Source organism: Sinohyriopsis cumingii, unplaced genomic scaffold (genome assembly GCF_028554795.1).
Source record: "Sinohyriopsis cumingii isolate HCF-2022 unplaced genomic scaffold, ASM2855479v2 utg000957l, whole genome shotgun sequence".
Lineage (NCBI taxonomy): Eukaryota > Metazoa > Mollusca > Bivalvia > Unionida > Unionidae > Sinohyriopsis > Sinohyriopsis cumingii.
This window is the reverse complement of record NW_028315947.1, coordinates 1,315,091-1,341,669: the sequence shown is the minus strand read 5'-3', so window position 1 is coordinate 1,341,669 and position 26,579 is coordinate 1,315,091.

Genomic DNA, 26,579 nt, shown 5'->3' with positions numbered 1-26,579 from the left:
GTGGCTCATCGAGCGTGCGAGAAGTGCATTCAAGAACCTATCTTCAGTCATTGCCCTCACTGCAGCAAGATTCCTGGAGGACGTGAAAAAATCTTTCGGGGACCGAACACGTTAGCCGATTTTGCCCAATGGGTCTTAGACCCCATCGACAAGACGTGGAGCCAAGAGGACATCGAACGTTACGGAGATTGTCATCGTCATGCCACGGTGATGGCTCACAATTTCTCCGGATACGATGGACAGTTTCTTTTGAGGTACTATACGGAACAAGGCACCGAACGTCCTAAAGTGACTTTGAACGGAGCCAAAATCATTTTCATGCAAGTGGGACAAGTGCAGTTTAAAGATTCGATGAGCTATTTGGCCATGCCTTTGAGTCGAATGCCTAAAACGTTTGGAATGACAGAAATGGCTAAAGGGTACTTTCCACACTTTTTCAATACGGAAGCCAATCAACACGCCGTTCTACCCCATTTACCTGAGGCTCACTATTACGACCCCGACAACATGCGAACCGAACAACGAAAAGCTTTCTACGCTTGGTACCAGGCTCACGCCTCGGACCCTTTCGACTTTCAGGAAGAAATGCTAAAGTATTGTCGTTCCGACGTGGACATTTTACGGCGTTGCTGTGGAAAATTTCGAGAACTGTTCATGGAACACGGAGGGGTCGATCCTTTGAAAGAAGCTTGCACCATTGCCAAAGCGTGTTCCTTAGTGTATCGACAACGATTCATGCCTGAAAAGACCGTGGCTGTCATCAGTCCTCAAACGACCCACTTTGTCAAACGTCAATACTCGGTCAAAGCCCTACGTTGGTTACATTACTTGTGCGACAAGGAAGACAAGTGGATTCAGCATTCCCGCAACGGAGGGGGCGAAAAGACCATCGGAACGTATTCGGTCGATGGCTGGGACTTAGAAAACCCCAAGATCGTGTACGAGTTTAACGGTTGCTTATTTCACGGATGTCCCGTCTGTTACCCTGACCGTGGCACTAAAAATCAGTTTTTGCAACGAACCATGGAAGACTTGTACCAGGACACTTGTCAGCGGCGCCTAAAGTTGGAACAGCAAGGATACCAAGTGGTGGAAATGTGGGAACACGAGTACGATCACCGTATGAAAACCGATCCCGAGTTTAAACGCCTCGTGGAAAGTTACCAGTTCGTGGACCCGCTGAACCCGAGGGATAGTTTGTACGGAGGAAGGACCAATGCCACCTGTTTGCTGTACCAAGCCGACGAAGAGAAAGGAGAAGAAATCAAATACTTGGACGTGTGTTCGCTGTATCCCTACGTGTGCAAATATTGTCGTTTTCCCGTAGGGCACCCACAATTGCTGACGGAACACATCGACCTGAAAAATATTCGACAATACGAAGGCTTGATCAAGTGTAAAGTTTTGCCTCCCACGAACCTCTACCATCCCGTCTTACCTCACCATTGTCAAGGCAAACTGATGTTTCCCTTGTGCCGTACTTGTGCCGAAACGTGCAACCAAGACCAAGCTTGTCAGCACACCCAGGAAGAACGGGCCTTGACGGGAACCTGGGTCAGCGTGGAATTGTTCAAAGCTTTGGACATGGGATACCAACTGTTAGAAGTGTACGAAATTTGCCACTTTCCCAAGACACAACAATACTGCAAGGGTGACCCCAGTCAGAAAGGCATTTTCGCTGACTACGTGGATGCCTTTTTGAAACTGAAACAAGAAGCCAGCGGCTATCCGTCCTGGTGTCACACTCCCGAAGACCAAATACAATTCAAAGAGAAATACTACGAACAAGAAGGCATCACTTTAGACCACATCGAGAAAAACGAAGGCAGGCGATCGTTTGCCAAAGTGATGTTAAATTGCTTGTGGGGTAAAATGGCACAACGACCGTGTTTACCCAAGACGGAATATTTGACAGAACCTTCCCGCTACTTCCAGATGATTCACGACAAAACCAAATACATGAAACACGTGGACGTCGTTCGAGAGAATTTGATCTTGGTGAATTACGAAGAAGATCTGGACTTTGTGCAAGACGACCCTTTTGGAAATGTCATCATTGCGGCTTACGTGACAGCCCATGCTCGCTTAAAATTGTACGAAGCTTTAGAACTGTTAGAAGAACGCGTCCTGTACTTTGACACGGACAGTTGCATTTACATCCATCACCCGATTCAACATCACCCTAACATCGAAGGAGACCGTTTAGGAGCCTGGACAGACGAGCATCCCGACGACAAGATTCTAAGTTTTGTCAGTGGCGGTCCCAAAAATTACGGCTACGAATACCGGGACAAACAAGGAGAAGTGCACACGACGTGCAAAGTGAAAGGACTGACTCTGAATTATCGTATCAGTCGAGTGGTCAACTTTGGGGTATTGAAAGAAGCCTTGCAATCGGGAGAGGATGGAAACTTTAAAGTGACCACTCACCAACCGAACAAGATTGTACGTTTACCCACTCACCACATCGTCAGTCGACCTTTGGAAAAAGTTTATCAAATCGTGTACCAGAAGCGAGTTCGACTTCCCAATCATTTCACCTTACCGTATGGACACGTTGGTATAAAACATTGGTTGTAAGAGGATAGTTACCCCACCAGAAAGATGACTTCGCCACAGCAAGAATCGAGTGAGAAACCCGATGAGAACTCCAAGTTCAAACCCTACCATTTTCCAGTCTTCTTACCTGACTATTGTGATTGTGCCCGTCGATTGGACACGTTTCAGAAATGGCCTACGGATAGGGAAGGATTACCTTCTTCGCATGTTTTAGCTAGAACAGGATTTGTCTACTTGGGACCTGAGTCAGGATTGGGATACGAGGTACAGTGTTTCGCTTGCGGACTGAAGTTACGAATGGATCTATGTATCTATAAAGATTCAGCTATTCTGGAACATACTCGATGGTCTCCGCACTGCCCTTACCTTTCTATGGCCTTTCCACCCATCACACTACGGTACAATGTTGACGGTACCTTAGAGACGGTACCTTCCAGAACAGGACATAAAAAACGTAAAAAAGGAAAGATGTACAAGCTGGAGACTGCATTGCGACTAGTATAAAAAGGGGCTATGGTCAAGATCGATAGTTCATTGTGACTACCAAGACCGAGCGAACAAGATGAATACTTTCAGAGAAACACAGAACAAGTTGTTTAGAAGGGCACAATTCAAGTGTGAGGCTTCTGAAGTGGAATGCGATTGTGAGCCTTGCGATGGATACGATGCTGTACCTTGTGACCTGAGCGATGCCGTAAAGCATCATGGGGACTTTAGTGCCCCTACCCCTATCATGGAAAGTGATGCTGTGCGTGTCAAACCTGTGGGATGCGAAAGCGATGCTGCTCGTCCTCTTGGACATTTTACTGGGTTTCGTTTTAAAGGGGAATGTCGACCTTCACGTTTACCTCCCTACGGATGTCATCCAGCCCTGAGCAAACTCCTGCCCATTTCACTCAACCCTCATCGAAACGAACCTGTGAAAAACGAATATTCGTTTCCTGTGCGTTCGTCGGAATACTGCGACTTTGAAAATCGTCTTCAATCGTTCAAAGGAAAATGGCCAAAGTATCTGGGAGGACCGACCCCCGAAGAATTAGCCAGAGCCGGATTTTTCTACTTGGGCGAAGGAGATAAAGTCAAGTGCTTCAGTTGCGGTGTGTCACTTCACCACTGGGAACCGCAAGATTCGGCCTACGTAGAACATGCTCGATGGTCACCGAATTGTCATTACTTACCTTTAGTGGGACCGAGACATTGAAGTAACTTTTTACCATAATCATCTGTTCATGGATACTTTACAAGAGAACATTCGTGCTTTGCCTGTGGAGTTGAGAGAACGCATTTATCGAGAACTGGTCAAAATACAAGTGAAACGTAAAGAACAATTGCATCCGATACGTCACCGGTGTTTGAACCACTGGTACCTTCAGGCTATACAAGGACTGATTCAATTGAAAGTGTTCCATTGGACAGACATTGATCAACGACCTCCTGGTTATAAAAAGGAATGGTTTGGTATTGACGATTCTATCTACTACATTGTAAATGTACTGCATCGAATTCCAGAGGAAGAGTTAACGAATTACCAACATCTTTCACACAATGTCAACTTGGTGAAAGAGGAAACTTCTGAACGAATTGTAATGTGTAGATTAGTGACTCAACGATTTAAATTCGACACTGAAGTGAAACCATGTTTGTGCAAAGAGTACATTTCTTGTGTCAGACCAAAGAGGATTTAGTATGACCTATTCATGGATACTTTACAAGAGAACATTCGTGCTTTGCCTGTGGAGTTGAGAGAACGCATTTACCGAGAGCTGGTGAAAATACAAGTGAAACGTAAAGAACAATTGCATCCGATACGTCACCAGATCTTTAACCACTGGTACTTGAATGGTATAAGAGAACTGATTCGTCAGAAATTCTTTCAATGGTCAGACATTGTTCAAAACTTTGAGGTCGCTAATGATCGACATGTTCATGATTATGGTTACTTCGAGATTCACCTACAGCAATACATTGAGGAAGACAAGTTAAAGGATTACCAACATATTTTACGTGGAATCTACTTAGAGGAAGAGGAAACACCTAAACGAACTCTGACGTTTCGGTTACAGTATGCAAGATTTAGATTCCCTACTGGAGAACGAAGATCTCTGGCTAGAAAGTACGTCTATTGCATCCGAAAAAAAGAGAATATAAAAACAGGCTGCCATGCCACGGTTTATGTCACATGTCATCCAACAGATTCCGTGGAAGGAACTCAATGACCATATTCAAACCGTGGATCATTACCATCAATTATTACAAGAACTGTATCCATTCAATTTGGGACGACAAGTGGTGTGTGTCTTAGTGACTTGTTTTCTGGGATTTCGTTTACCAGCCGATTCTTTGTGGACTCTTTACGATCAGTACTTACCACCTCCATGGCCTTAAATGGTCACGAAAAACTCCTTTTGTTCAAAGCCTTGCGTTTTCATCTGGATACTTCTCGACCTCAACAGGAAAAAAAGATTCGTCAACTTTTAGCGACCCAAGACGTGTATGACGATGTGTGTGTAGCTTGTGACTTACACCCTCATTGGACAGATGTTCGTGACTGGAAAAAGGGGGGTTTTGAGGCTTGGACCCAAGAAGTGGCCCAGTATGCACAAGAGTTGTTCAAGGAAAAAAGTTACTTTTCAACCCGTGTTAGTGACGGTGCCAGAAGAACCCGTCACCGAGAACAACCACTCGCTTCAGGACAGGACTGTCATGGACATGCCTGAAAGGTCATTCCGGGAGGACACTTGTGTGACAATACCTCATGTAGAGACTGTAAGAACATTACACACTGTCCCTAGGACATCTTGGTTAACCAAAACATGTTGTACAGACACTTGTTTATATTCCACTTTGATCGCTTTGCTGTGTTTTATATTCCTGTACATCACTATTTGGGTTGTATGTATTTTTGTCTTTCGTGTTCATATTTGAAACATTCAATAAACGTGTTCTGAAAAAAGTATATAAACTCTTGTCTTGTTTGTTTTTTCGTGTCACAAGTGACATTTCTCATACCATGGCTACCTCTGCTGTCTCTGCTCCCTCTTCCTCTACTGTCAAAGTCATCGACGAACACTTAGATCGTGCTAGTTGGGAGGCTTTGTATCTTCGCCATCCCTTTAACATGCTCATTGCTGGACCTAGCGGTTCAGGCAAAACCGAATTCGTCAAACGTTTGATCGAACATAAACATCATTTGATCGATCGGCCCCCTCAACGGATCGTGTGGTGTTACAAAGAGTGGCAATCGGCGTACAGCCTCTTGCGAGAAAGTCAAGGCGATTCCATCGTGTTTGTGGAAGGCATTCCTAAAGAAGACGATGGCATCGTCTCTGACTCCCGTCTAACCCATTTGGTCATTTTCGACGACATGTTAGGAGAAGACGAAGAAGAAATTAAATTGTGGTTCACGCGCAAAGGGCATCACCGTAATGCCAGTGTCGTTTACATCACCCAAAATTTGTTTCAACAAAGTAAAGCCCATCGCACCATCAGTCTCAATGCGCATTACGTGGTCTTGTTTAAAAGCCCTCGAGATAAATCGCAAGTGCAAGTCTTAGCCAAACAGTTAGGAACGCCTTGGCTGACTCAGGCGTACGACGATGCCACTCAAACTCCACACGCCTATTTACTCGTCGATTTGAAACCTACGACCCCCGAGGATTTGCGATTTCGTACCCACTTGTTTCACCACTGGTGCCAAGACGGAGGGCCTGTCCTGTACACGTCTCCGTCCTCGACTTCATTTCACTCCTCCCATGAAAAAAATCTATAAAAACCTCAGACCCTTTTTCGTCTGTCTCACACAGTGTGAACATGACGTCCCTTCAGTCACATCTTCCCGTCAAATTGATTCGTGCCTTGTATGGCATCAGCCGAGAAAAAGATCCACAAACACGAGCCCGTGTCTTAGAAGCTAGTCTCAAAGAAGTCTTACGATGGTTCACGGTGACGGCACGTCAATTACTCCAAGGAATCATTCAGATTCCTCATCAAACCCAACGCTTTTTCGATCGAAACAAAGTCGCTTTGGTCCAACTGGCCGATCCCCGCATTGACACTCAAACCAAAAAACAAATCATTTTGAAACCTGGAGGGAGCGGTACTCTAGGAGGGGTCATCATTCGCTCACTCTTAAGATGGGATCCTAATGCCCCCAAAGTTATCCCCAAGACAAAAGTTCAACGAAGCCCCAAGAAGAAAAAGAAAAAGACCAAGTCCCCAAGAAGAATAACTTCTCCAGTGGCAGGACCCTCCTCTTACCAGACACCACCACCATCACCCCGGAAAAAGAAAAGAAGCCCCCAGAAAAAGAAACAGAGAAAAAGTCCTCAGAAAAAGAAAAGTCCACAGAAGAAGAAAACTAGTCGCAAGAGAGGCACTTCGGCCAGGACGCAACCTTACACTCGCAAGCCACGACCTGCCACAGCGGTGACTGCGTCTCCGGCAGCCTCACGTTTGTCCACTTCTCCGTTGATGTCACCAGGAACTGAAGAGTACTTGGAGACGTTGATCACACCAAGAACTTCTCCGTTGATGACCCCCAAAAGAACTTCCCCAGTGGCAGGACCTTCCAATTTAGCGGCAGTGGCTGCTGCTCACAAAGTACCTTCTCCCAAAATCAAAGTCCAAGAAAGATCGGGCATGTTACAAAGTTTACTGGATTTGTCCAAACAAGAACTGGCTCGATTTAGTCCGTTGCGTACCCCTGCACGACGTGTCATGCCTGTCCTCAAACTGATAAAACGTAAAGACAATCAGTGGCGACGCGTTCCAGTATAAAAAAGACCTGTGACCGAGTAGGGTATCAGTGTTTTTAGGTGCTCCTAAAGACTCAAAGATGTCACCCTCCAGAAAACCCCAAGGAAAGAAAAGGAAAGGACTGCCACCACGTTTAGCCAAACATGGGGACCTGTTATCTGTCCTGTCCAAAGCTTCTCCACCCCTACGAAAAAAACTCATTCAAACGGCTTCCAAAGAGGTCATCGATACCGTGTGCGAATGTTGTTTGAACGTTTTGAAAGGCACGATCCCTTTGTCCAAACACCAGAAACAATGCTTAGGCAAACATCGTCACGTTCTTCGGAAAATGGTTCAAAAGAAAATTCCCATTCGTCAAAAAAAGAAGATGTTGGTCCAACGTGGAGGCATTTTACCTCTCTTGTTAGGCCCCATACTGAAAGGAGTCTTGGGAACCATGTTGGGAGGACTGATGGGAGCAAGATAAAAAGGCCTTCGGAAGTCCCAAGATCTCAGAATCGACCGCTGACAACCCCATGGAAGGACGAAAACTAGCTTTAGTGCCTTACAAACGATGGATGGAATACCATCGGTGGCAAGAACAACGCACCCCGCATTTACCTCCCAATCCCAATTTGAGCGAAATGTCCCAGTTACAACACGAATTGCAGTCCTTGATGGATCGCCAAGATTTGTCCGAAACAGAAAAATCGCAAAAGTACGGTCAACTCTTGCAACGACTGCAACTCTTTCACCAGAAAGCTTTAGACGAAACAGCTCTACCCACTCTGAAAGATTTTAAGACCTTGATGAAAAGTCCAGCACCATCACCAGTACCAGTACCAGTACCAGTACCGGTGGTCAAGACAGAAAAAGGAAAAGAAGAAGAAGAAGAAGGGTTTCAAACTCCACCAGAAAAAGTACGCAAGTTAACAACACCACCTACCTCCAGAATTGGATGGATTAAAAAGATGATGGCCACCCCTTCTTCCTCACAAGAGAAAAAGAAAGTGAAGACAGAAGTGAAGACAGAAGTGAAACAAGAACCGATATCCCCCGCTCAGACATCCTCCTCCTCTTCGACGCCTATTGCTGGCCGCACACGCAAAGCCTTGCAATCCAAGAAAATACCCCAAGAGAAAAAGAGTAGCCTCTTCCAAGAGTGGGTGCCTTATTAAGACACCAATCAACACAAAAAATGGAAAAAGTCTTAGCTAGCATTTACTACGATCCCTCGCATCCTGCAGGTTACGCAGGAGTTCAAAAATTGTATCGTGCTGCCAAAACTCGACTGAAAAGTCTCCGTTTACCTCAAGTGCAACGATGGTTACAAGAACAAGCTACCTACACTTTGCACAAACCCATTCGACGCAAGTTTGCCAGAAGTCGCACCCGAGTGGAAGGCATCGATCATCAATGGCAAGCCGATTTAGCCGATGTCTCTCATTTGGCCAGCTACAATCGTGGTTACAAATATTTGTTTTGTGTCATCGACGTCTTTTCCAAATTTGCCTGGGTCGTGCCCTTGACTTCCAAATCGAGCAGCGAGTTAGTGCGAGCCCTGCAACGGGTGTTGAAACAAAGCGGTCGTCGCCCTCTTCGATGGCAAACGGACAAAGGCACCGAATTTCTGAACCAAGCTTTCCAAAAAGAATTAAAGAAACGTGACATTCATTTTTTTACCACCGAGAATCCCGAAACCAAAGCCAGCATCGTGGAACGTTTTCAACGCACTTTGAAAGAACGCATGTGGAAATATTTTACGCATCACCACACTCTGAAGTACATCGACATCTTACCGCACCTGGTGCAAGCGTACAACCAATCTTACCATCGAAGCATCGGACGTGCCCCGCAAGACGTGACTCCCGACAACGAAGTGCTGGTGTTCGAGCGCCTGTTCGGTACGTCCCGGACGAGGGCTGTCCCCAAGAAAAGTGGAGAGTTGACCGTAGGAGATTGGGTGCGCATTGGCAAAACCAAACGCACTTTCGACAAAGGTTACTTACCTAACTGGACGACCGAACTGTTTCGCGTCACTGGACGAGTACATGGCCGTCATCCTGCCGTCTATAAATTGGAAGACATGAACGGAGAAGTACTCAAAGGAACGTTTTATTTGCCCGAGTTACAACGTGTCACCAAAAAAGAAGACGACGTGTACGACATCGAAAGCATTCTCGAACGCAGAACCCGTAAAGTGGGCAAACGACGTGTCAAAGAAGTCAAAGTACGTTGGAAAGGATATCCACCCAGTTTCGATTCTTGGATCGACGCTTCGCAAGTCATCGACTATAAAAAGAAGAAGTGACCATCATGCCCTTTCACACAGCAGACGCAGCTACGTCGACCAGTCCTTCTTCCCCTAGTTCTTCTGTGCAAGATTTACAAAAACAACCCTTGTGGGTGTGGTGTGGAGAACGTGTGCCTAAAACGCAAATCGTCTTTTTCTGCCAAATCTTCGTGGTGTATTGTGTCATCGGGGCAGCCATCGCCAATTTGAGTTTGCAACAAGGAGACAAACAATTGTGGACCATTTTATTGAGCAGTTGCATCGGTTACCTGCTTCCCAATCCCTCCCTGAAATTCTCCTCGAACGGGAACGTTGTGTCCAGTGCCAGTGTCAGTGCCAGTCACCACTCCAACAACAACCACAACCAGAACCCCATTTTGGGCGGAGACACGCCTCTGACGTCCACTAACCCCTCGGACAGCCACAGAACTCTAGAATTATGAGTCACCAAAACCAATTTTACTTAACCTTACCCAGTGACAGTTCCATGGAGGTGTTTCCCAACAACACGTTGTGCTGTTACACGGCCAAATTACCTCAGGCCATCCAGTTAGATCACGAAGCCCATTGGGAAGTGGCTTTAGTGGAAATGATTCACCCGACCCAAGTCCACAATGTCCTTAACAATCAAAATACTTTTAAGGTGGAAGTTCATGACCAACAATTGCAAGTAGAGTTGGATAAGACTAGTAGCACATCTACCAGTAGAACCTATGATGAGAAAACTAAAACGTGGACCTACAACTTTGTGATTAACCCAGGCTATTATTTCAGTGGTCATCATTTGGTCAGCGCAATAGCCTCCAAGTTTAATGGTGTGTTTGGGGAAGTTTTTAAGAAGGAAACTTTCAGGAACAAAAGTGTCACCCTGGAGTACCACAAAGTAGCTCGTCGCTTCTTGATGAAATTTGAGCGAAGTAAAATCGTCTCCATTATATTTTGTCCTGAATTGTTTGACATGTTGGGCGGGGACATGGAGCTGAGGAAGAACTTAGAACGAAAAACATCACCCGAATTACCAGTCATTTACGACAACGTGACTTTTGGCCAGTATTTTCGTACCCCGGTAGAACTGAACCAAGGACTGAATTTGATGTTCGTGTATTCCGATGTGGTGAAATACAACGTGGTGGGACACACCTCCGTACCGTTACTGCGTGTCATTCCTTTCAAAGTGGATTCTGCCACGAACGCTGACGAGGAAGGTGGAAACACTTACCACGTCCACCGCGAATTTGTCCATCCTCACTATTTGCCGGTCAGCAAGTCGTATTTGGACACGGTCAACATTACTATAAAAGGAGATTTGGGACAAAATATTCCATTCACCAAAGGAAAAGTCACGGTGAAACTCCATTTTCGAAAACGGTTCTCTCACGACTCGTAAGTAAGTCATGTATCCAGTGTACCAAGGGGTGGCTCGACAGCGAGGACACGGTTTAGGAGACATGTTAAAATCGGCCTTTCGTTCGGTGGCCCCGGTGTTGAAACCGATGGTGACACGCGGATTGCACGCCTTGAAAGATGCCGCACTGACGCAAGGCAAAGAATTTCTCCAAAATGTCATCATCGACAAACAGAACCCTAAAGAAGCCTTCATGAGGGCTGGCAAAAATGTCTTGCTGCAAACGGGTAAAGACATTTTAGGTCGACGAGAGACACCTATAAATGCCCTGCACGCTACCGAGTCAAGCATTCAGCAAGGACAAGGCAGAAAGAGACGACGAAGAAGAAAACACCCTTTCACCAGACTTCAAGCGAGAAAGGCCAAGAAAAGAAGAACCGTTCGAGACTTAGACGTTTTCGATTATTGAAACACAGCAACAACAAAAAATGATGCACCGAGAGTCTTGCGCTTGTTCCAAGACGGAACTGGATCTGTTTGCCATGCCCCCCACCATGATGACCATGCAAGAATCCCAATGGGTGGAATTTAATCCCATCTCCTCATTGACCGATTCCGCTCCCATCGAGTTTGAAATCAAAGGACAACCCGAAGATTACATCGATCTGAATAGCAGTTACCTGTATTTGAAAGTGAAAGTGATCAAAACGGACAACACCATTCCAGGAGGCGATGCTAGAGTAGCTCCTGTCAACAATTTCATGCATTCCTTGTTCAGCGAAGTGGACTTGTACTTGAATAACAAACTGGTCAGTAGCAGCATGGATACTTACCCATATCGTGCCTACTTGGAAAATCTCTTGACGTACGGAAAAGAAGCCAAGAATACTCATCTGGATGCTTGCGTGGTATGGAAACCTGACACGGCAGGTGCAGACAAGTTTAGCGACACAGTCCTGACAGCAGATGACGATCCTCACAATGTGGGGTTTAATGACCGTCGTAAGAAAATTCTGCAAGGGCGAAGTTTAGAACTGATGGATCGTTTGCATTTGGACATGTGGTTACAAGAAAAGTATTTGCTAAACGGAGTGGATGTCCGCCTGAGACTGAATCGTAGCAGTGCCACTTTCCATTTGATGGCCCATGCCAATGAATACAAAACTATCATTCAAGAAGCCAAGCTCTACGTGCGTCGCGTAGAAGTGTTACCTAAAGTGGGAAACGATATCAGTCAAACGTTAAGCAGAACAACTGCCAAGTATCCCATACGACGCGTAGAAGTGAAAACGTTCACCATTCCTGCTGGACAGCAATCCATGATCCAAGATCATCTGTTCCAAGGACAGTTACCCAAGCGTTTGATTGTTGGTATCGTCAAGAATACAGCCTTCAACGGAGTCCACAACGAAAATCCTTTTGAGTTTAAGCATTACAATGTGTCCAAGATCGAAGTCAGTCGCGACGGCAAGACCTTGTGTACCCGGCCTTTAGAACCTAAGTTTGGTAACAAGAATTACTTGAGATCGTACTTGTCCCTGTACGAAGCCACCGGACAGTTAGGAACCAACACCAGTCACGGTATTTCGTACGACGATTATGACGGAGGCTATGCTTTGTGGGCTTTCGATTTCACTCCAGACCAAGGCAGCGACGAGGGACATTTCCACCCTATAAAATCAGGCCAAATTCGTGTGGAACTTCAGTTTACTACAAATCTAACAGAGACGGTGAACGTCCTCCTGTATGCAGAATTTGATAATACGATAGAAATCAACAGTTTAAGAGAAGTCATCCTAGATTACTAGAAGCCATGGAAGACTGTTATCCCTCTTTACCTAGTGGAGAAACTTTAAAGATGGAATGTGAGGAGACCGTGGAAGGAGAAGAATCTCAAGACAAAGACGAAGAAGATATCATAATGAAGTCAAGATGGCCAGAACAAGAAGCCCATTTAGTCTCCTGTTTTGCCAAACACTTGGTCGACAAAATGACAGAATTGATCAAGAAAGATTGCTATGGATGTCAAAACGATCATCCCAGTCAAATTCAACACGATAAATGCCTGATGTTGAGTCAAGAAGAAAAATTGGACGAGTATCTGGACGAAGCTTGGAGTCTCATCTCGGACGAAGACGTGTTGCACCAGTGGTATAAAGACTTGCGTGAACATTCTTGTCCACCATTAACCACTCAAGAGATCCATCGTATCGAAGCTCTCCTGAATCAGAGTGAGGAAACAGAACGAATAACCGTTTATTCGTCAGACATTTTCAAGCAAAAAGTCAGGATCGAATTGACGACTTATTATTACCTGTGAAGAAGAAAACAAACACAAAACAATGGATACCTGGGAACTTTATTACCTTTTGAACCACAGTTCGTATACGTCTTCTTGGAATCCTGTCGTCTGTGCTAAAGATGAACTCCCTCATCGCAAACCTAAAGACCATCAAGCTTACGTGATCAACACGGACGACAGTCATCTCCCAGGAACCCACTGGGTAGCCGTCTACTTTCCTCAAGAAGGCTGTGTGGAATATTTCGATTCGTACGGATTGCCGCCTTTGGAAGACGATATCATCGACTTTATGAGAAGAAATGCTCAAACCACCCGATTCAATAACGTGAAATTACAAGGCACAGATTCCTTGGTGTGTGGACAATATTGCGTGTATTTTCTGCATCATCGCAGCCTGGGCTATTCCTTAGAACATTTAGTGACTCATTTCGATCCTCGTTCTTCTGCTAGAAACGATGTGAAAGTAGATCGATGGTTTTGTGACCATTATGCTTATCTTTTGTCTCAAGCTAGGAAACGTAGTGTCCATCAATGGCCTAATGATTTCCAACAGTGGAAATCACAATTTCATTCACAACGTTGTCAGCCTTGTTTAAAGTAGATTGTAATTGAAGAAAAAAATGTTTGTGATTTGAAAAAATTGTTTGATGTTATAGTGTTGGATTATTGTTTAAAATGTTGTTGTTTAGTGTTAAGTGATTTTTTGAATAAAAAATGTTGTGTTTAGAAAAAAATGCCTTTGTGGTTTGTTTAGCTATAAGAATGTTGGATTGATGCTCTTTCATTTCTTACTATCCCTCTCATGAACGTTGCGGCTCGAAAACCGTGGGGGATGTTTTCCTTCACGTCCGCGCTTTCACTTTAAGAACCGGGTTGTTCCCAGTCTAGCCATCCATTGTCGACTCATCCTCCTAAGAAGATGTGCTCCAAACTAGCTAAGCTCAACGAAGCCTACGTGAATTTGCATAGGGTCAGACACAGTCTGATACCGAAGCCAGAAGAGATAGAGAATGTGAGAATGTTAAAAATCACTGAAGACCTGATAGAAGAGCTCTTCAGAGAAGAAATGAACAGGGAGAAAGAAGAATGGACAGAGAAGTACAGACTTCAGAGACAGCAGCAACAGCAGCAACAGCAGCAGCAACAACAGCAACAGCAGCAGCAACCTGAAGCTGACAGAGGCTTTGTGGATTGTCGTATCGACACCAAAGAATTCTTCTTCTCTTTCCGAAGAAGCAGACCAATCGCCAGAAAGTCTATCCTCAGAGGACATCGCATTCTTAGAAACTAAAAAAGAATGCCATAGCAAAAAAACAAAAAAAACAGCCCTTTTCAGGGCTACCCAATACTCCAGAAAAGAAATAACTATTAATTTGCCAATGTGTGTAGGTAGAGTAGTGTGAAAATAAACACTAACTCTTTATTAATAGTGGAAGTGTATGTGTTTGAGTGTTTGTGTTTGTAAGTGATAAAGTAGGTTGGTGTGGATAGTAGATTAAAATGATGTTTGTTTTTTTTTTTTTTTTGGGCTGATTGAGGTGTAGATTTTGGGTTAGATTGGATTGCTTTGAGTATGTGGATAGTCCATTGAAGTGATGGGTAGCATAAAAAGTGAGCGAGTGTTTCTTTTAGGTCCGCGCGTTGTTGTTGTTTTTTGGTCATGATCTAGGTAAGATGAATTTTATGTTTTTAGGGGGATGTTTTCCTTCACGTTCGCGCTTTCAGTATAAATTGAAACTCGTTGGGCAGTCGAGCTACCCTTGTTGATTGATCAACACCAAAAATGAACACGAGACTGGAGAAACTGTTGGAACTTCATGTGCATCTGGAATATGCCAGGCGCATATTAAATGAACTGGCCGCTGAAGCCATTGTCGAGGAGGGAAGGATAAGAGAGGAGGAAAGAAGAAAAAAAGAAGAGGAGGAGAGAAGATATAAAGAAGAGGAGGAGGAAAAGGAGAGAAGAAAAAATTTCAGAATCCCAGAGAGTGAAAATTGGGATTCTGAAGCGACATATCCTGCCTCTGCTCTCTCCCCCCAAAAGGTAAAAAGTAACTGGGGGATAAGATGTGTATGTGGCGCCAGGCCTGGAAGGTGCCACCATTAACCAGGTGCCCATGAAGTTCCAAACAAAACAGCCCTTTTCAGGGCTACCCAATACTCTAGAAAAGAAATAACTATTAATTTGCCAATGTATGTAGGTAGAGTAGTGTGAAAATAAACACTAACTCTTTATTAATAGTGGAAGTGTATGTGTTTGTGTGTTTGTAAGAGCTCAGGTATGTTGGTGTGAATAGTAGATTATGGGTTTCTTAGCAAATGTGGAGAGTAAAGTTAGGGTTATATTATATGAAATGAGAAAAGTGGGATGTTTTCCTTCACGTCCGCGCGATGTTCGGTCATCATCTAGGTAAGATCCATTTTATGTTTTAGGGGATGTTTTCCTTCACGTTCGCGCTTTTCGTATAAGAATCCACAGTATTCGTCGTTCAAACCATTCTGCAAAGAATACAAAGAAGATGGCGTCAAACCAAATGGACAAATTACAAACCTTGCAAGACGTTTTAGACAACTTAGGAATAATGGAACAGATGCTATTAAGACTGGTTGAAGACCATTATTCCTATAGTCCCCATCGTGTAAAGATGGAAATTAACAATTTAAGGAAAGCAAAGGACAAGATTAGTGGTGTAATGAAAGAGATCAAGGAGGAGAAGGAGGATGAAGAGGAAAAGATAAGAATAAGAACATGGAACGAAAAAATTGAAAAAGAAGAGGAAAATGAGAAGAGGAAGAAAGAAGAAGAGGAGGAAGAGAAGAAAGAAGAGAAGGAGAAAAAAAAGAAGAGAAAGAGTGTTGGAGATAAAATAAGAAGTTGGTGGAGGAAAAGAAGAAATTAGAAGAAGAAAACCCAAAGGCCCTTTTCAGGGCCAGCCATATTTCTCGAAAAGAGATAGTCTTTTGAATTGCCTACCCCTTTTTTAAAAAATTTTTTTTTTAAAAAAATCCCATGTTCAATTCCCCTTGTCCCTAAACAAGCCCAAACTCTATTCCCATGTTAAATTCCCCTTGTACGTAAAGTGCCCCACGATTTATCGCCATGTTAAATTTCCCTTGTACGTATAGTGCCCCACGATTTTTCTCCATGTTAAATTTCCATTGTACGTATAGTGCCCCAAGGGTGTTTTTAATGCTAATTCCCATTGTACGTATAGTGCCCCCCTTCACTACTTGTGTTCATTCACGGATAGCCACTAATTCCGAATATGTTTATACACTGACGCCACTAATTCCGAATATGTTGTTACACTGACGCCACTAATTCCGAATATGTTTATACACTGACGCCACTAATTCCGAATATGTTGTTACACTGACGCCACTAATTCCGAATATGTTTATACACTGACGACACAAATTCCGAATATGTTTATACACTGACGCCACTAATTCCAAATATGTTTATACACTGACGCCACTAATTCCGAATATGTTTATACACTGACGCCACTATTTCCGAATATGTTCATACACTCAGGCCCTGCCCTAGGATGTACGGGCCTAAGGCAGCAAGCGATGAGCGCGGAGCCACAAACAAAAAAACTGCATTGCGAGTTGGCGCGGGGCCCAAGGCGGTTGCCTTGTTCGCCTAGCCCTACGGCCGGGTCTGCGTACACTGATGGTCACTGTTTCCATATGTGTTCATACACTGGTGATCATTATTTCCATATATATTCATACACCGATGGCCACTTTTTCAGCATATGTTCAAGTGTTTTTGCCACTATTTCCGGATATGTTCATACACTGATGGCCACTATTTCCGGAAATAGATAATAAATCAAAGTATTGAAAGTGTTGTAGTACAGACATGTTAGATGACTGAAATAAATAGCCACAGTTCAGATGCATGTTAAGATATTAATACACGGTTCATCGTGATCAGGACATAAATTGTAAAGTTAACAAGATATATCTAGTGGAGTCTTCATACACAAATATATATATATATATATATATATATATATATATATATATATATATATATATATATATATATATATATATATATATATATATATATATATATATATATATATATATATATATATATATATATATATATACTTGAATGTCGCAAATAGTTACAGTCAAAAGGTAGCAACATCCTTGTTCTATCAACTCTTTTCATGTTTATTTTTCACCATGTTAACATATAGGACGTTACCTTTTCCACTGTACCAAGAGACAATACATGGCAACCTGGCTCGAACGCTTTTGTTGCGCCGCAATGAATTCTGTCTTAGAATTAGTTCATACCTTTAAATAAATTTAGCTGATGGTAGCAGGCATGCATTTTTCTTACTATCATGAAAATGGTTATTGAATCAACACCACAAATGATTTTCCATGGAGTCAAATACAAGACGTTCACCAAAGAAATATCAGCTAGCTATGGAATTGTTTATCCAGCAGACATTTTAATTTCTAAAGGTATATAACAAAGATAATGTTTCATCACAATTCTAAGGCATGAAATCTCAAGCCTGTAGACGTTTTAAATGTCCAATCACATAAGAAGAATGGACATTTTATAATCTAGAAAAAGAGATAAAGTTCAGAAATTACAGTTAGTTCTGTGTCCCCTCAACCAAGAATAAATCCTTACGTGTTTATCTCTAAGATCACCATTATTAAAACCAGCATGCTGAACCTAGCCGAAATGAGCTTGTATGTCATAAAGCTAGTCACCTCTATCCAGAGGACCCCGAGTGGCCGTGTGGTCTAAAGCGCTCTCCGTTACGGATCACTGCCATCTCACCTCTGTCTGCGTGGGTTCGAGTCTCAAATTCGGCCAATGTGGGTATGTGAGAGAGCCTGCCAGTAGCTTCTCGTGGGTCGGTGGTTCTTTCCTGAGGTTTTCCCGGGTTCTTCCTCCACCATTAATACTGGCCGCCATGTATCGTGTGCTGAAAAATGACGTTAAACCCTACAACAACAACAACAACAACCTCTATCCAGCTATTGTGATGAAAACTAAAGCCAGACTGGTTCTGACTAATGCGAAGAGAAATAACAATCAAGAGTAATGTCCATCATCTACTATCACTGAAGACACGCCATTTTGGAGGTAATAATGGCAGCAAACCAAACTGGACGAGTTGGAGGTAACACTGACGGAAAACCAGTTGGAGGTACCATTGACGACAAAGCGTTTTTAGGCAACTCTGACATCAGACCATTTGGGAGGTAACGACAAAACCTACGGTTGGATAGCACTGATGACAAACCATTTTTAGGTACCGCTGACTATAAACCATATTGGTGGATAACACTGACGACGAGCCACATTGCTAAATAACACTGTCGACAACCCTTTTTGTAGGTAACACTGACTACAAACCATATTGAAGGTAATGCCAGATAAAGATTACCGAACATAATCAGTGTGTTAGCTTTTATCAGAAGACAACTGTAAAAGTTTTATGTGTCGTTTTGTATTCCTGTGGACGGTGTCGCAATAATTCTCATGCATTCTTAGGTATTCCGTTTAAGTTAGAAATGCATTTGCTAGCTGCCAGTAACAAACGTTTCTACTGAGTTTCCTGCATTATATTTACCTGACAAGCAAAGGAAAACTTTGGATACAGGTTAATTTTGGCATATTGTCGATATGATCACCATATAGGCAAAAGGAAAGAAAGATAGATCACCGCTGTTTCATTGTATATATGGCTATGTGTGCAAGGTAGCCAATATGGGTCATTGTTGTTGTTGTTGTTCTAGGGTTTAACGCCATTTTTCGCACAAGATAGGCTACACATGGCGGCCAGTGTAACTGGTGGAGGAAGAACCCTGGAAAACACAGGGAAGAACCACCGACCCACGAGAAGCTACTGGCAGGCTTTCCCTCGTCCAATATGGGTCAAATGTTTCACTTAGCAAATCACGCTTGGTCAATTTGGGCTCAGGTAACAAATATTACTTCCGGGTTAATGCAATATATGTAGTCCCAATTTATTTTAAAGTATGTTTCATATCTTCTTTCGGTGTGGTTTCGTTTCCTTATATTTAGGCAGTCTTGGTATTGGTTTACAGGGCATCGTTTGATCTACAGAATGTGAACATTACGGTGTATTTTGGTGAATGTGCCCAGTAAATAATCTGGCAGTGATGAATGGTATTTCACAGCGTTGAAGATAATTAGATTGATATAAGATTTATCAGGTTTTAGACACACTGGAAAGTTCGGTACTGATAAATAAATGTAATGACTTTATAATGAAAAGTATTGTAACCTTAGTCCAATTTGCTTATTCTAGTAAGCCGCCGCACAAACATGTCACACACACACACACACACACACACACACACACTGCATGCGCACATAGATCTAAATACAATTTTCATCTGTGCATGTCCAGTAACTGAAGGACTTTCCGCCCCCCCCCCCAAACAAGGAGAGTGCAAAAGTTACAAAAGTTGTTGAAATATAAAACAAATGAATCAGATCATCTGTAAATATTTTTGATGATGCTTGCATTTGTTCCGTATTCGTGGAAAAATGTTGAGACGTACACGAAGGTCGACAGGATTCACCTAATATCATATCCCTGCACTTACAGTAGGGTAAAAACTTCTCAACAGGAACATTGATCTGTCTGATCCGTCTGTCAACATACCTGGCTGTACAATGATCTGTCTGATCCGTCTGTCAACATACCTGGCTGTACAATGATCTGTCTGATCCGTCTGTCAACATACCTGGCTGTACAATGATCTGTCTGATTCGTCTGTCAGTCAACATACCCAGCTGTACAGTATTTGTGATATGTACACCTTGCAGAAGTTGTGCTGATGGGACTGCAAAGATCATTTCATTTTCGGATGCTTCATGTGAACCTCTACTGGCTGAACCACCCATCACTTGCCTGGTGTTCTTAAGACCACTCTACTGGCTGAACCACCCATCACTTGCCTGGTGTTCTTAGAACCACTCTACTGGCTGAACCACCCATTACTTGCCTGGTGTTCTTAAGACCACTCTACTGGCTGAACCACCCATCACTTGCCTGGTGTTCTTAAGACCATTCCTGTGTACCTCTACTGGCTGAACCACCCATCACTTGCCTGGTGTTCTTAAAACCACTCTACTTGCAGAACCACCCATCACTTGCCTGGTGTTCTTAAGACCACTATACTTGCAGAACCACCCATCACTTGCCTGGTGTTCTTAAAACCACTCTACCTGCAGAACCAGCCATCACTTGCCTGGTGTTCTTAAGACCTCTCTACTTGCAGAACGACCCATCACTTGCCTGGTGTTCTTAAAACATATCTACTGGCAGAACCACCCATCACTTGCCTGGTGTTCTTAAGACCACTCTACTGGCTGAACCACCCATCACTTGCCTGGTGTTCTTAAAACCACTATACTGGCTGAACTACCCATCACTTGCCTGGCGTTCTTAAGACCACACTACTTGTATCATCATTTAGTTCCTTATTCAAAGACGATTGTACAAAATGATGCTTTCTTACATTATCATTTGGTTCCTTATTCAAAGACGATTGTACAAAATGATGCTTTTCTATATCATCATTTGGTTCCTTATTCAATGACGAGTGTACAAAATAATGCTTCATTATATCATCATTAGGTTCCTTATTCAATGACGATTGTACAAAATAATGCTATGTTACATCATCATTTGGCTTATTATTCAATGACGAATGTACAAAATAATGCTATGTTACATCATCATTTGGTTCCTTATTGAATGACGATTGTACAAAATAATGCTATGTTACATCATCATTTGGTTCCTTATTCAACAACGAGTGTACAAAATAATGCTATGTTACATCATCATTTGGTTTATTATTCAATGACGATTGTACAAAATAATGCTTTGTTACATCATCATTTGGTTCCTTATTCAATGACGAGTGTACAAAATGATGCTTTGTTACATCATCATTTGGTTCCTTATTCAATGACGATTGTACAAAATAATGCTTTGTTACATGATCATTTGGTTCTGACTATGTAATAAAGAGTTGTTTTCTTATACTTTGTACTAAAAACATTAATTTGCAATATTTTAATATCAATTTGCTTTTGCAGGCTGCCAATATAATTTGTCCATAGACATATTTTCGGTTAAAAGTATAAATAACCCGTCTGTTTTCTGCTCTTTTTTATTCTTTGTTGGCACTTTGGTTTCTTTCTTCTGCCCGGGGTCGTAGCGTACTGATATCTATTTAGGAATAAACCATAAAATGTGTACTACAACAATTATTCCTCTGTTATACTTCAGTGGTCGCCTGGACATTATAGCTACAACAATAACAACAACTACTACAACTACCCTGTTATACATTTGCTGATATTGCTAATGGTGCCATAACGGTAACAGCTACTACTACAACTACTACTACCACCCCGACCACCACAACCAACACCTCTACAATCACTACTTGAACTGTTGCCATTATTAGTCTTGTTGCTGGTGTTGGCGGTGGTGTTAATGATTTTATTGGTTGCAATAGTCCTTTTGCAACTTCGCAGATAAACCACGTGAAAATTCCATGGATCGAATAACCATTATTGCCTACTATTAGTACACACTCCTTGGCACTCCTATATGCTTCTACAGGAAATCAATGTCTTTCTGTTATTTGGAGAAATGGTTTTGTCAATTAGTGGCGTATTAGTTCAAGACCAGCAAATCTTAGGGCCTGAAAACTAAGCCCAATCATAACTGAAGCCATCACTTAAACTTTACAATAATGAACAATTCTTTTAAATGTGTGGGCATCAACAGCTTCCCTTTATGTTTTGTTACGATATAGTGGTTCCATTAACTAAAATCCTCTTACACCCACATACCAGTGCGGGGAAATATTGTTAAAAATAAATCCATAAGATTACTTTTTGTTTAGGAAATGATAATATCATTCTGTATTAAATAAAACCTAGAGCTTTCTTGAGAAACAAAGTAGACTAACATGTTTCATTACTGTGTGTGTGTGTGTGTGTGTGTGTGTGTGCGAATGGTTGTGCACACACAAGAGTTTGAAGCATGTATGTTGGTGGAAAGTTTACAAAATTAGTTTGTATTGTCACCTTTTTTCTTTGCTAATTTTTTTTATTAGAATCTCGTTTTCTTATTATGTTATGATTTACCATACAAAAGACATTTGTAAATCATTTTGTAAGTCGTACATCATGAGGTAAAAGGAAAATTGTTGATTTCTCGTTTCTTCCTTTAATATTACAGGTAGATCTGTCCAAAGAACCACTCGCATATTGCAAGGTATGCATTACTTAAGAACAGCTTTTGTATTAGAAACTAAACCTTACTGATAATTAACCACATTTATCATAACCAAAAAAGTCCATATTGCTACCATCTGAATACAGTTTGCTTTTTCTTGTTTTTCCAGATTTGCTCAAAATGTTTTAGTACGCCGATGAAGCGTAATCTCAAATATATTTCAAAGACATACAAGACAATATATTTTTTTTACTGTCACATGGGAAATATTCATCGCTTCGCAGCTGAGACTACGTGTATATTATTTCTGGTGCCATTATTAGCATCGGGTGACTGTTTATATAATGGCCATATTTTACTAAGCCAAGTGAAAACGGTTCTGATATATCTAAAGACAGATTTATGTAGTCTTACATGCTTAGATGTTCATTTTGTTAATACATTAGTTGACGTATTATTCCTGTTTTAGTTTCTATAGTTATTCTACATGGTGTTTCAGGATCTCGTATTATCCGGAATCTGATACACGTGTTGCTATTTCTGTTTAAGGGGAAAAACATATATAGCAGGATATATTTGAATGGAGTAGTTTGCCCTTGATCATCATAGCGTGGATGTAATCAATGCAGGGTTGTTTAAGTACAAATTAATTGTTGACTTCATCTACTTACCGTTTCAAAATGGAGGAGTATGGTCATTACGAAATACAATAGAACACTAACAATCAGTTCCTTTGCTGTCAAGCGTTGCTGTCATGTACAATCACTTAAATTAATATTAATTAAGTGTGGGGATTTCTGAGTTAATCAGAAAAATGAAATTAATATAGTTCTATGTGGTTGTGGTTTATGGAGAATGGTGAGATAGATACTCGTCGACTGACAAGTGTTTCTTAGTAGATGCGAACAATGAAATGTATTACATCATTTCTCCGTGCCTGTGACAGAAGATGATGAAATATTCACCTTGGACTGTGGAGGACTGTTCATATGTTGATAACAATATAACTGATATTGCCCTATTTTATCTTGATTTTGTTGTTGTTGTTGTGTGGTGTAACGCCATTTTTCAGCACACGATAGCTATACATGGCGGCCAGTATTAATGGTTGAGGAAGAACCCGGGATAACAATAATAATAATAATAATAATAAATACGCAATGGTTAATGCTGATAATGTACTATATACAATACTTTCCACTGAATAGTAATAAAACAACGGCTATGGGAATAAATGTGTAACGCCTATTACCACTATAAAGCAAACTTTAGATATTTCCATTAATTACTTCCTGTTTCACTATACTTTTTATTCATTTATAGTTTTCGGCATCCAAACCCTTTCAAACAAGATCTGGAGCACGTAGTACTCTATTTATCAATGCTCTTAGCGGATGATGGTGATAACTCAAGGGCTACGGGACTGTAGTGTGATGCCAATATAGAGACGGGTATTAACCGTATTTATCCGTCTTGCGACATATGCTAGTGAGATATCGACTATATGTGACGAGAATACAGAGATGTGTATTACCGTATTTATTTGTGCTTGTGACAGGAGATGGTAAAAAATGTAGTGGTGAGAACAATGAAACTGGTATCATTTTATTTATAGGCTAATGTGATAAAAGGATGGTGCGTTCTTCACAAAAGGACAGTCGGGGCATTTGATGAGATAAGAATATAGAAAGCGATGTGTTCACGCAATGTTATCACTCACACCATACGTAGAATCGTATATGTCCAAGAAGACATTTTTATCTGTAATAATTTGCACTTAGCATGGATTTCCTCATTGCGGGATTGTTGTTGTTGTGTGTGCTTTGGATCTTTAACATAGTTTTAACAAACATTCAGTCTTATTGCTTCATGCATGCATTGTGACAGTTTATAGTGATGTCTAGCACTGGGGCATCATGCCGCAGACATGTAGCATCATGTCCCACCCAGTCACATCATCTTGACTCCAGGCCGACCAGTCTTAACACTAACCTCATATTGCTGAGCGCCAAGCGCGTCAGCTGCTAGTACCATTTTTATAAGTCTTTGGTATGACTCGACCGGGATTCGAACCATCGAACTCCTGCATCTGAGGCGGGCGCTCTAACCACTTAGGCCACCGAAGCTGTCCAGTGCGAGATTGCTAGGTATAAATCAATTGTTTCCTTATAAGACTTTATCAAATGTCACCATCCTAACTAATGATACTTTGAAGGAATGGTTGTTGTTGTTCTCGGGTTTAACGCCATTTTTCAGCACAAGATAGGCTATATATAGCGGCCAGTATACCTGGTGGAGGAAGAACCCATGAAAACCCAGGAAAGAACCACCGACCCACGAGAAGCTACTGGCAGGCTTTCCCACAGAAGTGAGATGGCAGTGATCCGGAACGGTAAGCCCTTTAGACCACTCGGTCACTCGGGGCCCCTTGAAGGAATGGACTCATTTATTTCGTCGTAAATTTAACTGCTTTGCGTCAGTCAGACGTAGCTATCATTTATACTGCGATGTAATATATATAAAAAATTGACAAGCTATATCAGGAATATTGATTTGCACTTGTGACAGACCATGGCGAGATAATGACTAATGGACTGGGGAATACCGTATGTATCCGTTGATATGACGGTGGCTGATGAGATATTGACTATTGGACTGGTGTACTGAGAAAAATAAAAACATTTTCCCTTATTTACTTTGATTTCTTCACCGGATAGTGAGCTATTGATTGATGGGATGTGGGAGTTGTTGATGTCATGAAAACGATAAAACTTGTCTTGCAGTATGCTCCTACTCGTGAGAAATGATGATGAGAAAGATATTGACTATTTGACTGTCGGACTTGTGAGGATAACAAGAGCTACGAATCGTGTGCGTGCGTGTGTGTGCGCGTGCGATTTTGGATTTTTAACGTAGCTTTCACAATTTTCCAGTGATATCGCTACGATGTCCGCAGTGATGCAGTTTAAAACGATGTCTAGCACTGGGGCATCAAGCCGTATAGATCTAGCATCATGTCCCACCCAGTCTCATTATCTTGACACCCAGTCTCATTATCTTGACACCAGGCCCAGCAATTTCAATACTAATTCTTAATGCAAGGCGTAAAGCGAGGCAGCTGCTAGTACCATTTTTATACGTCTTTGTTATGACTCGGCCGTAGTTCGAACCCGCGACCTCCCGCATCTAAGACGGACGCTCTGGCCACATAGGTCACCAGACGGTCAATGGATCAGGTATTACTGTATTTATTAAAGCTTGTGACGCAGGATGATGAGATTGACTGATGATAAGTAAAAGCTTATTAAAAACAAAACTTTAAAATTGCAAGTGGACCCGGATGGCTAAGTGGCCTAAGGCATCACACCCCTGTCCGCGCAATATGATTAAAATCAGATCTCCATTGTCCTACGTGAAGATCTGATAGCGGACCGCTTTGGGGTCATGTTCTGGTGACCTATGTTATTACCATAATCGCTAATTGTATCAGCTAATCAGATGAAATATAATACTCTTGTGTTTGGGAGACTAATCAATATGGCTGAAGAGCATCAATATGTGCCGAACGATTTGATTCGCTTTCAAATATCTGAAAGTTACATTTCCATTTGCTAATTCAAAGGTCACCAGAACATGATCCCTAAGTGGTCGCTGTCAGATCTTCACGTAGGACAGTGGATATCTGATTTTAATCAGATTCATGTTCGTGTTGATTCGTGTCTAGGCTCGGCTAGGTTATGAGAGCTTCCCGTAAGTCAGTGGTTTTTCCTGGGGCTCTCTTGGATTCTTCCTTAACCAAATATATTGGCCGCTATGCATAACTTATCATGTACTTAATAATAAACCCGCTAAACCAAACCAATCAAATTACAATAAAAAGTCGTCTGCTAATGGAACGGATTACAGTGTTACTCTGAAGGTCGATGTCAAGTGTACCAAAAGTAATCTCACCAGGTACTTAAGTCTAGACAGGTTTTTACAGCAATAATAGGCAGACAGGATAAATGAAAGACGGAAGTAACTACTACGTGTGAAACATGTATTGGTAATCTAATCACAAGAAAA